Here is a 12,682-nt window from a genome sequence, read left to right on the forward strand (position 1 = left end):
TCCAAGGAGAGGGTTGGGGTTGACTGCATAAAGATAGCCTGAAAGGGGACAGCTGCTTAGGGTGGAGTCCAGGAAACATCTGGACCTTCTGGAGAGGCAAGAAACCTTTGTTTGTGAGGAGAGGGGATTCCTTCCCAGTATGCCCAGAGAAGGCAGAGCAATGCCTAAGTGAGCTCCAGAGAGAGGCATGTGTCACAGCTATCAGTTTGGACCCCAGAGACAGGAGTGAAATGCTAAAGCTGCTGCCACTGACACCAAGAATCTTGTGTGCAAGCACAAGTCACTATCCACACCCAAGCCCCAGGAGCCTGTGTCGCATGCCACTGCCAGCATCCCATGATCCAGAAACAACTTCCCCAGGAGAACAGAAGGCACACCTCAAGGCTGATGCAATGTCACATCGGCCTCTGCCACTGCAGGCTCGCCCTGCATTCCAATTATGACTACCGTACCCCTCCCTCTCCCTGGCCTGAGTGAGCAAGAGTACAATAATCAGCCACTGCTTTAACTCCCTCCTGTCTGAGTGGGGAAAAGACTCTGAGGGTGGCCTAAATGCAGAGGCAGGGTCAAAACCAAAGCTGAACCCCAGGAGCTGTGAGAGCAAAGAAGAGAAAGGGAAATTTATCTATGAATCCTCAGGAGCAGAGATTAAATTCCCACAGTCAACTTGATAAATGCTGCATCTGTGGTACACGTGAATAGACAACAAATATTCCCAAAATTGAGAAGGTAGTCTATAGGAGCAACTGTAGAACTGAGGTTTGCTTTCTGTATCTGATTTGCTTTTGGTTTTATGTTTATCTTTGCTTAGGTTTTAGTGCTTGTTATCATCTGTGGATTTGTTTATTGGTTTGGTTACTCTCTTCCTTTTTAAATTTGTATTATTTTTATTTTATTTTATTTTTTAACACTTTTTTTCTTTTTTAATTTTTGTGAGTATGTGTATGTTTACTTGAGTAATTTTGTCTATTTAGGTTTGCATTTACCATTTGGTTTGTGGTTCTATTTGTTTGTATTTTTTTTCTTACTTTTCTTCTGAGCCATGTGGCTGGCAAGGTCTTTGTGCTCCAGCCAGGTGTTGGGCCTGAGAACACGAGGTGGCTGAGTCCAGGACACTGGAGCAGCAGAAACCTCCCAGCACCATCTGATATAAATTGGCCTGAGTTCTCCCAGAGACCTCTGTCCCAACACAAAGACCCAGCTCCACCCAAGGGCCAGCAAGCCCCATTCCTGGAAGACCCATACCAAAGAACTAGCAAGACAGGAATACAACCACGCCCATTAGCAGAGAGACTGCCAAAAGACATACTAACTTCTCAGATACCCCAAAACACACCACTGTAGTGGTCCTGCCCACCAGAAAAACAAGATCAAGCCCCACCCAGCAGAACACAGGCACCAGTCCCCTCCAACAGGAAGCTGACACAAGCAACTGAACCAACCTCACCCACTGGGGCAGACACCAAAAAAACTGGGAACTAAGAACCTGCAGCCTGCAAACAAGAGATGCAAGACACAGTAAGTTAAGCAAAATGAGAAGACAGAGAAATACACAGCACATGAAGGAGCAAGGTAAAACCCCACCAGACCAAACAAATGAATAGGAAAGAGGCAGTCTACCTGAAAAATCATTCAGAGTAATGATAGTAAAGATGATCCAAAATACTGAAATAAAAGGGAAAAAAACAGAAACGTTTAACTAGGACCTAGAACAACTAAAAAGCAAACAAACAATTATCAACAACACAATCAATGAAATTAAAAATACTCTAAGAAGAATCAATAGCAGAATAACTGAGGCAGAAGAAGGGAGAAGAGGCATGGAAGATAAAATATTGGAAATTACTGCCACAGAAAAGAATAAAGAAAAAAGAATGAAAAGAATTGAGGACAGTCTCAGAGACGTCTGGGACAACATTAAACACACCAACAATCGAATTATAAGTGTCCCAGTAGAAGAAAAGAAAGAGAGGGTCTGAGAAAATATTTGAAGAGATTATACTCAAAAATTTCCTTAACATGGGGAAGGAAAGAGTTAAGCAAGTCCAGGAAGCACAGAGAGTCTCATACAGGATAAATCCAAGGAGAAACACGTCAAGACACATATTAATCAAGCTATCAAAAATTAAATACAAAGAAAAAGTATTAAAAGCAACAAGGGAAAAGCAGCAATAACATACAAGGGAATCCCCATAAGGTATCAACTAACCTTTCAGCAGAAACTCTGCAAGCCAGAAGGGACTGGCAGGACATATTTAAAGTGATGAAAGGGAAATACCTACAACCAAGATTACTCTCCCCAGCAAGGATCTCATTCACATTTAGTGGAAAATTAAAATCTTTACAGACAAGTGAAAGCTAAGAGAATTCAGCACCACCAAACCACGTTTACAACAAATGCTAAAGGAACTTCTCTAGGCAGGAAACACAAGAGAAGGAAAAGACCTACCATAACAAACCCCCCAAAATTTAAAAAATGGTAATAAGAACATATATAATGATAATTACCTTAAATGTAAATGGATGAAAGGCTCCAACCAAAAACACAGACTGGCTGAATGGATACAAAGACAAGACCCATATATATGCTGTCTATGAGAGACAAACTTCTGACCTAGGAATACATACAGACTGAAAGTGATGGGATGGAAAAAGATATTACAGTCAAATTGTAATCAAAAGAAAGCTGGAGTAGCAATACTCATAGCAGACAAAATAGACTTTAAAATAAGACTAGTACAAGAGACAAAGAAGGACACTACATAATGATCAAGAGATCAATACAGAAGAAGATATAACAATTGTAAATATTTATGCACCCAACATAGGAGCACCTCAATACATAAGGCAAATGCTAATAGCCATAAAAGAGGAAATTGACAAACATAATGATAGTAGGGGAATTTAACACCCCACTTTCACCAATGGACAGATCATCCAAAATGAAAATAAATAAGAAAACACAAGCTTTAAATGATATGTTAGACCAGATGGATTTAATAGATATTTATAGGACATTCCATCCAAAACAAAATAATAAATTTTCTTCTCAAGTGCTCATGGAACATTCAACAGGATAAATCATATCTTGGATCATAAAACAAGCCTTGGTAAATTTAAGAAAATTGAAATCATACCGAGTACTTTTTATAACCACAATGCTATGAGACTAGATACCAATTACAGGGGAAAAAAACTATAAAATATACAAATACATTGTGTATACAATATGCTACTAAATAACCAAGAGTTTACTGAAGAAATCAAAGAGGAAATAAAAAAATACCTAGAAACAAATGAAAATGAAACCACAGCTGCCCAAAACCTATGAGATACAACAAAAACAGCTCTAAGAGAGAAGTTTATAGCAATAAAATCCTACCTCAAGAAACAAGAAACATCTCAAATAAACAACCTAAACTTACACCTAAAGCAATTAGAGAAAGAAGAACAACAAAAAAGCTAGCAGAAGAAAAGAAATCATAAAGATCAATAAGAAGTAAATGAAAATGAAACGAAGGAAACAATAGAAAAGATCAATAAAACTAAAAGGTGTTTCTTTGAGAAGATAAATTGATAAACAATTAGCCAGACTCATTGAAAAGAAGGGATAAGACTCAAATCAACAGAATTAGAAATGAAAAAGGAGAATAACTGACACTGCAGAAATACAAAGCATCATGAGAGACATTACAAGAAACTATATGCCAATAAAATGGACCACCTGGAAGAAATTCTTAGAAAAGCATAACATTCTGAGACTGAACCAGGAAGAAATAGAAAATATGAAAAGTCCAATCACAAGCACTGAAATTGAAACTGTGATTAAACTCTTCCAACAAAAAAAGCCCAGGACTAGATTGCTTCAGAGGTGAATTCTAACAAATATTTAGAGAAGACCTAAGACCTATCTTTCTCAAACACTTCCAAAATACAGCAGAGGGAGGAACACTCCCAAACTCATTCTATGAGTCCACCATCGCCCTGTTACCAAAACAAGACAAAGCTGTCACAAAAAGTGAAAACTATGGACCAATATCATTGATGAACATAGAAGCAAAAATCCTTAAGAGAATAGTAGCAAACAGAATCCAACAGCACATTAAAAGGAACATACACCATGTTCAAGTGGAGTTTATCCCAGGAATGCAAGGATTCTTCAATATATGCAAATCAATCAATCAATATTAACAAATTGAAGGACAAAAAACATGATAATCTCAATAGACGCAGAAAAAGCTTTTGAAAAAATTCAACACCCATTTATGATAAAAACTCTCCAGAAACTGGACATAGAGGGAACCTATCTCAACATAATAAATGTCCTATATGGCAAGCACACAGCCAACATCATTCTCAATGGTGAAAAACTGAAACCATTTCCTCTAAAATCAGGAGCAAGACAAGGGTGCCCAATCTCACCACTATTATCCAACACAGTTTTGGAAGTATTAGCCACGGCCTTCAGAGATGAAAAAGAAATAAAAGAATCTAAATTGGAAAAGAAGAAGTAAAATTGTCACTGTTTGCAGATGACATGATGCTATACATAGAGTGTCCTAAAGATGCTACTAGAAAGCTACAAGAACTAATCAATGAATTTGGTAAAGTAGCAAGACAGAAAATTAATGCACAGAAATCTCTTGCATTCCTATAAACTAATGATGAAAAATCTGAAAGAGAAATTATGGAGACACTCCCATTTACCATTGCAACAAAAAGAATAAAATACCTAGGAATAAACCCACCTAGGGAAACAAAAGACCTGTATGCAGAAAGCTATAAGGCACTGATGAAAGAAATTAAAGATGATACAAACTGATGGAGAGATATAGCATATTCTTGGATTGGAAGAGCAAATATTGTGAAAATGACTATATTAACCAAAGCAAGCTACAGATTCAATACAACCTCAATCAAGCTACCAATGTCATTTGTCACAAAACTAGAACAAAATATTTTACAATTTGTATGAAAACACAAAGACCCTGAATAGGCAAAGCAATCTTGAGAAAGAAAAATGAAGCAGGAGGAATCAAGATCTTTCACTTCAGACTATAATACAAAGCTACAGTAATCAAGACAGTATGGTACTGGCACAAAAACAGAAATATAGGTAAATGGAACAGGATATAAAGTCCAGAGATAAACCCACACACATATGGTCATCTTATTTTTGATAACAGAGGCAAGAATATACAATGGAGAAAAGACAGCTTCTTCAATAAGTGGTGCTGGAAAAATAGGACAGCTGCATTTAAAAGAATGAAGTTAAAACACTTCCTAACACCATGCACAAAAACAATCTCAAAATGGATTAATGACATAAATGTAAGGCCAGACACTGTAAAAATCTTAGAAGAAAACATAGGCAGAACACTCTATGACATAAAGCACAGGAAGGCCCTTTTTGTCCCACCTCCTAGAGAAATGGAAATAAAAATAAACAAGTGGAACCTAATGAGACCTAAAATCTTTGCACGGAAAACAAAACCATAAACAAGACAAAAAGACAACCCTCAGAATGGGAGAAAATATTTGCAGACAAAGCAACTAACAAAGGATTAATCTCCAAAATATATAAGCAGCTCGTGCAGGTCAATATCAAAGAAAACAACCCAACCCCAAAATGGGCAGAAGACCTAAATAGACATTTATCCACAAAAGATATACAGATTGCCAACAAACACATGAAAGGATGCACAACATCCCTAATCATTAGAGAAATGCAAATCAAAACCACAATGTGGTATCACCTTACACCTGTCAAAATGGCCATCATCAAAAATCTACAAACAATAGATGCTGGAGAGGGTGTGTAGAAAAGGGAACTCTCTTGAACTGTTGGGAATGTAAACTCATACAGCCACTATGGAGAACAGCATTGGATGTTCCTTTAGAAATTAAACTAGAGCTACCATACAACCCAGTAATCCCACTACTGTGCATAAACCCTCAGAAAACAATAATTCAAAAAGAGACATGTACTGCAATGTTCATTGCACAACTATTTACAATATCCAGGACATGGAGTCAACCTAAATGTCCATGGACAGATGAATGGTTAAAGAACATGTGACACAAATATACAATGGACTATTACTCAGCCATATATAGAAATGCAATTGAGTTTTTAACGTGAGGTGGATGGACCTAGAGTCTGTCATACAGAGTGAAGTAAGTCAGAAAGACAAAAACAAATACTGTATGCTAACACATATATATGGAATCTAAAAAATATGGTTCTGATGAGCCTAGAGGCAGGACAGGAATAAAGACACAGATGTAGAGAATGGATTTGAGGACATGGGGGTAGGGGCAAGTGTAAGCTGGGATGAAGTGAGAGAGTAGCATTGACATATATACATTACCAACTGTAAATTATATAGCTAGTGGGAAGCAGCTGCATAGCAGATCAGCTTGGTGCTTATTGACCAGCTAGAGGGGTGGGATATGGAGAGTGGGAAGGAGGTGCAAAAGGGAGTGGATATGGTGATGTATGTATACATATAACTTATTCACTTTGTTATACAGTAGAAACTAACACAACATTGTAAAGCAATTATATTCCAATAAAGATGTTAAATAAACAAACAAACAAATAAATAAATAAATAAAATTAGGGATGGGGGGAAAAAAAAGAAACTTTGCTCCCAAATAGTGCCATTCCCTCCACCTTTGTTTTCTTTTGCTTGTACAAACTGAGTAGTACCCTTATTGGCTGCCCATCTATTTTTCAGCAAGTGACACCATGTTTTATTAATTATCTCCATAACTCTCTGCAGGTCAGGGCCCCCTAGTTGCCACTTTGATCTTGCCACTTATTATCATAATTGCATCCACATGGTTTCTGACACTTTTGTGATGCCATCTGGTTCAATTATTTCTGGTTGCATTAACTCCACTGCTAATAAGGAAGTCAGTTTTATAACAGCATTGCCTACCATAGTCAGTCCAGCCTGCAAAAGGAAGATGCTACTGAACTTCATAGTGATTTTTGTGTCTTTTCACCAACACATTCTTTATTGCTTTGGTAGATGATATATCCTCTACGTCCTTCTATGGATCAGTCATCTGGTGGGTTTTCTGACCTTACATAGTATATCTATACCAACATGCCCACTTATCCGAGTCCTTTTTCAAACATTGAAATAACATTACTTCCATGAAATTCACCATTTTGAAGCGCACAACTCAGTGGTTTTTAGTATATTCACAAGGTTGGGCAACCATCATCACAATCAAATTTAAAGTAGTTTCATCACCCCAGAATGTAACCCTGTGCCAGTTAACAGTCATTCCTTATTCTCCCTACAAACAGCCCCTGGAAAGCACTAATTTATTTTACGTCTCTATGAATTTGCCTACCCTGGACGGGCCATTAAATGGAAGCATACAATATGTGTGGTGTTTTATGTCTACCTTCTTTCACTTTGCATGAAGTTTTCAAGGTTCATCCATGTAACATAGACATATATACACTATCAGAGTGGCCTCCCTTTTTGTGTCTGTAACACTATTCCCTTGTATGGATAGAGCTAATTTCATTTACCATTCAACGGTTGATGAACATTTGGGTTGTTTCCCCTTTTTAGTTATTATAAATAATGCTGTTATAAATATTTGTTAAAAAAATAAGAACTAGTTCAGATTGGAAGTCTTGGTTTAAAAAATGGCACTGTTGAAAATTCTTCCTGTAAAAGAATAAGCAGAGGATTGTGGAAATACATGGATGAGTTTCTTTTTGGTGCAGAAAATCATGACGGAGTACCTGGAAATAATTGCATGTCCCTTTAGTGCCAGGGAAGTAGACTGGGAAGGTTGTTTCAGCCTCTTTTCACATTGTGTTAAGTATCTGATAAACTTATGCTATTGAATATTCTGAGGATGTAGAAATAATTAACTTATTGACTAATTCAACATTTGTATAGTGGTTTTTCATGTAAGTCAGCAATTAACAAAATATTATGAGCCTAGTCTGAACATTGCACCATGCCAAAGGATGAGAGAGTTTCTAAGTGGGGTATGTTATGGTTCTTACATTCAAGAATTGACCAGGTAGTTAAAGACACAAGCAAATGTATTTGCACTGAAAGCCTGCTTATTCTAAGTGCTAGAAAAGAAATATAGACAATAAACGCTACAGAATTTGAAAATGGAAATACGCAATCACAGAGGCTTCAAAAAGAGATGAGATTGGAGCAAGATGATAAATAATACGTTAGTTATATATGAGAAGATAGACTGGGACTTCCCTTGTTGTGCAGTAGATAAGACTCTGCATTCCAAAAGCAGGTGGTCTGATCGATCCCTGGTCAGGGAACTAGATCCCACGTGCATGCAGAAACTAAGAGTTTTCATGCCACATCTAAGGAGCCTACATGTCACAACTAAGAGTCAGTGCAACCAAATAAATGAATAAAATAAATATAAAGAAAGCCTAAGTCATATCACAAATATGAAAAAGGACAGAGAAGGGAATTGAATGTGGGGTTTAGAACACAGAAAGGAAATAATTCATTAATTCAGCAAATATGGAGTTCTAAATTTTGGAAATTAAACTGGGAGATGTGGGAGGTTTAACAGTTATGTGAATTAAATATTATTATATAAAGAATATTATAGAGTAGAGGATGAAACATATTACAGAGGGGAATGGGGGAACTGGAGACAGATATATTGATGGATAGTGCGGTGGTCCAAGCATGTGATAATAAAGCATGATCTAGGCCAATGGTAGGGGAGAAGAGTTAGAAAAGGGACAAATATGAGAGCTATTGGATAGAAAATAATCTTATTCTTGTCAGAGAGCACTGAATTTTGAGTCACAAAATCTATAATCTTTATCTCACTGGAGCTTTTTTTCCTCATCTTAAAATGAAGAGGTTAATCCAACAATCTCTAAAATTTCCTCTTTGGACCTCTAAAATTCCATAATTATAGAAGGATGTGGGACTGGGATAGAGGAAGCCAAGGAAAAAGAAAAATTACAGAATGATAGTAAAATGCTGAGGTTGAGTATGTGGAGACTGGCTATTCCATTAAGCAAGATAGGTATTCAGAGGTAGTGGTCAGTTTTATAGGAACATGGTGAGTTAATCTTTAGATAAGCCAAGCAAAATGCCACAGAGAGGCAGATTGATTATACCCTGAAAGTTATAGAAAATGCAACTTTGGAGTTTGAAAGAGATGCCAGTAATAAAATCCATAAATAAAATAAATAAATAAATGAAATCCATGCTTTTGCTTAACACAGTAACAAGGGATCATAAAAATAATTCAAATGTAACAATCTTACTAATCAATGGAGAAAATTCAGTTGTTCTGTGACCTTTACATTTTTTTCAAAATTGGAATAATGTCAGCAAGATGATGGACTAGAAAGCTCCAGGCCCTCATTCCCCCAAGGAAACAGCAAGTAGACAACACATTGACTAAAATAAAATAAAAATAAATAAATAAAAATAAATTTTTATTATTTATTAAATAAATACATTTTATTTATTTAAATAAAAAATTAAAATCCACAGTCCAAATAGGAGAAATTTTAGTAGCAATTTTGCTTAGTTTTGAGCCACCCCTTCCATAATGTGATGTGCAGTCAGAAGGAAACTGGCCAATTCCTGATTTCTCCTTCTGGTTGGAAGGAAAAGAGTGGAACATGTTTGAAGCATTTTAGGCTGTTTGAGAGCTCCTGTGGGACAGAATTCTATCTAAACTGACACACAGCTCAGATGCGAATGGCTCAGCATAACTCAAATCTAAGGCTTGTAAAAGCCAGAGAAATCAGTAGTGGATGCTGCAGCATGTGAAGTCTGCAGGGGACATACAGACAAGCAGATGCTTGGTGGCAAAATATTACATGCTGAGAAATGGAATAAAGTATCTAAGACTTCAAAAGAAGCAAAAAAGAGACACTTAGGGAATTTAAGACATTTAAAAGCAATTGTGCATATTGGGGGAAGGGGGTGGGGAAAACACACAAACTCATACACACACACGACAGGGAAAATGCTTTCCTAGAAAAGATCTGAGAAATTTTTCATGCCAGGCTGATTAGTGAAGGTCTTCTACTGCAAAGTCAGCCTGAAAAGGCTAGGAGAGGAGGTTCTTTTTACAAATTTAAAATTTTCAACAAATCATCAAAAGGCTTACAATAAAAAATGTAAAATGTGGATTATTCAAAGAAACAAAATAATTATCCAGAAACCCTAAAGAAACACAGGTTTCTGAGATACTAGACAAAGACTTTAAAACAATGGTTTAAAATATACCCAAAGAACTGAAGGAAAACACAAAGAACAAAATGAAATTAGAAGAAAATGACATATGAACAAAATGAAAATAACAAAGGCATGTATAAATGACTAGAACATGAATAAAAAAGCATCAGTGAACTTGAGGACAGACCATTTGAAATGACTGAGTCTCAAGAATGAAAGAAAAACAACAACAACAGAGCTTAAGAGAATTACAAGACACCATCAAGAGGAATATTTGCATTATGAGATCCCCAGAAGGAGAAGAGAATGAAAAATAATCAAGAGCTTATTTGATGAAACAATGGCCAAAAACTTCTTTATTTGAGGGATGACATATATCTACAAATAAAAGAATTTCAATCAATCCAGGTAGGAAGAATCCAAACAGACCCACACTGAGACAAATTATTATAAAATTGTATAAAGCCAAAGACAGAGAATGTTGAAAAAAGCAAGAAAAAAAAGTGACTAATCACATACAAAGATCCCTAAATAAAATTATCAGAAGCTACCTCAGGAAAAACTTTGTACAATGGAAGGCTGTGAAATTTAAAGTAAACAAAGTTTAAATTTAAGGTAAATAAAGAAAATAAAAACAACTCTGTCAACTTTAAATTGTATATTTGTCTGAAATATGCTAAAGGGAGCCCTTCAAGTTGAAATTAAAAGACTCTAGACAGTAACTCAAAGGCAAATGCAAATCTAAAGTTCTCTGAAAAAGTGCATACATGGACAAATAAGAGTGACACCAGCATGATGGTAGTGTAAGACATTCTCCTTTTTGAGCTCTTTTTTCAAGAAATAATTAGACATTCATCCACAAAAAATAATAGCTTTGTGGGAGATTTGGGATCCAACACCATGTGCAGAGGGACCCAAGAACAGTTTTACTATTGGTTAATCTGGTAATAGGCATGCAGACCTTGGTATGTGCTGTGGAACCAGAGGACCAGTGAACCTTCCCCAACCCTTCTCACTTAGATTGGGGGAAAAATCTGCAGAGTGTTGACCTGGGGAGATACACAGGGATAAGATATACATTGCAGAAGTCCAGCTTTGCTGAGGGAGGACTCCAGAATGCTACTGGAGCAAAGTTAAAAAAAAATAGTTTGGACACAGCAAAGATGGTAATTAGAACTTTGCCAACACCAACCCCCACTCAAGGCAACACTGCACAGGGCTGAACTAATAGGTGGCAGCAACCTCACCAGCAGGGAAAAAAGAATAAAATGAGCAACTGCCCAGCTGTCCCAGTGTTGCAGGACGCATCTGGAGAAACCACTTTCTCTGCAGCAGGACCTCCATGACTGAAAGGAGGGAAGAGATTGGAAAAGAAACAAATAATATGAAAAAGCATTAAGGTGATCCAGTTATTGTTGACTGCACCCAGCAGGAAGTCTACCCCACAAGCTTCTGAGAATACCACCACAGGGATATCTATACTGGGTCCACAGGCACCCCCAGTGCCTCAAATACTAAAGCCACACCTCTCCCCACTCTGTGGCTGGTTCCTTGTGAGCACTCTCAATAACAGAAGCAAGACAAACTCTGGTAGATTATGAGGGCACTCAGAAAACAGGCCAGGTCAGTGGGCAAGGGAGAAACCAAAAACTTGAGCTATAGTGCCAACTTCTTGAAAACAAGACAGACGTTTCCAATAACCAGCCTAGTGCATTGTAAGAACCAGAGAAGAAAAAAAGCTTAAAAATTCTCCTTGAAGAAGGAGCAAACAGAATGGAACAGGTGTATCCACACAAAGGCAGAGAAAACCCCAGATTAAAAAAAACACAAATGAACAAAGTCCTCCATCTCAATGCAACTTGCAAAGATTAAAGGAAGTGTATGTTACTTCTAATGTGAAAACAGCAACACAGAACTACAAGGAACATAAAAAATCAATAAAATTTACAAAAAAATACAGGTTCAAAATGATATGTTTACCAAAGAAATAAAAATTATAATAACAAAACAAGCAGAAATTCTGGAACTGAACAACTCAGTGAATTAAATGATAATTGCAGTAGAGTAGAACAAACGGAAGACAAAATAAGTAACAGGATAGAAAATTTGAAATAACTCATTTAGAGGTGAAAAATAAAAAATAATGGAAAAGAGCAAGAAAATTTTACTTGATCTGTAGGGAAGCCATCAAAAGTAAAAATATTACAATAACAGAGATTTCCGATGGAGAAGTAAGGGTGAAAGGTACAGAAAATTTATTTAAAGAAATAATCGCTGAGAAATTCTCAAACCTGGGAAAATAATTAGACATCCAAGTTTATGATGCTAGTGGAACACTCTTATTACCACAGTGCCAAAAACCTTCTCTAAGACACAACAAAACTCAAAAATTAAATATGAAGAAAGAATCCTAAAAGCAGCCAGTGGGGGAAAAATTGTTACTTAAAAAGAAACCACCA

Source organism: Neophocaena asiaeorientalis, unplaced genomic scaffold (assembly GCF_003031525.2).
Source record: "Neophocaena asiaeorientalis asiaeorientalis breed wild unplaced genomic scaffold, Neophocaena_asiaeorientalis_V1.1 scaffold36, whole genome shotgun sequence".
NCBI lineage: Eukaryota > Metazoa > Chordata > Mammalia > Artiodactyla > Phocoenidae > Neophocaena > Neophocaena asiaeorientalis.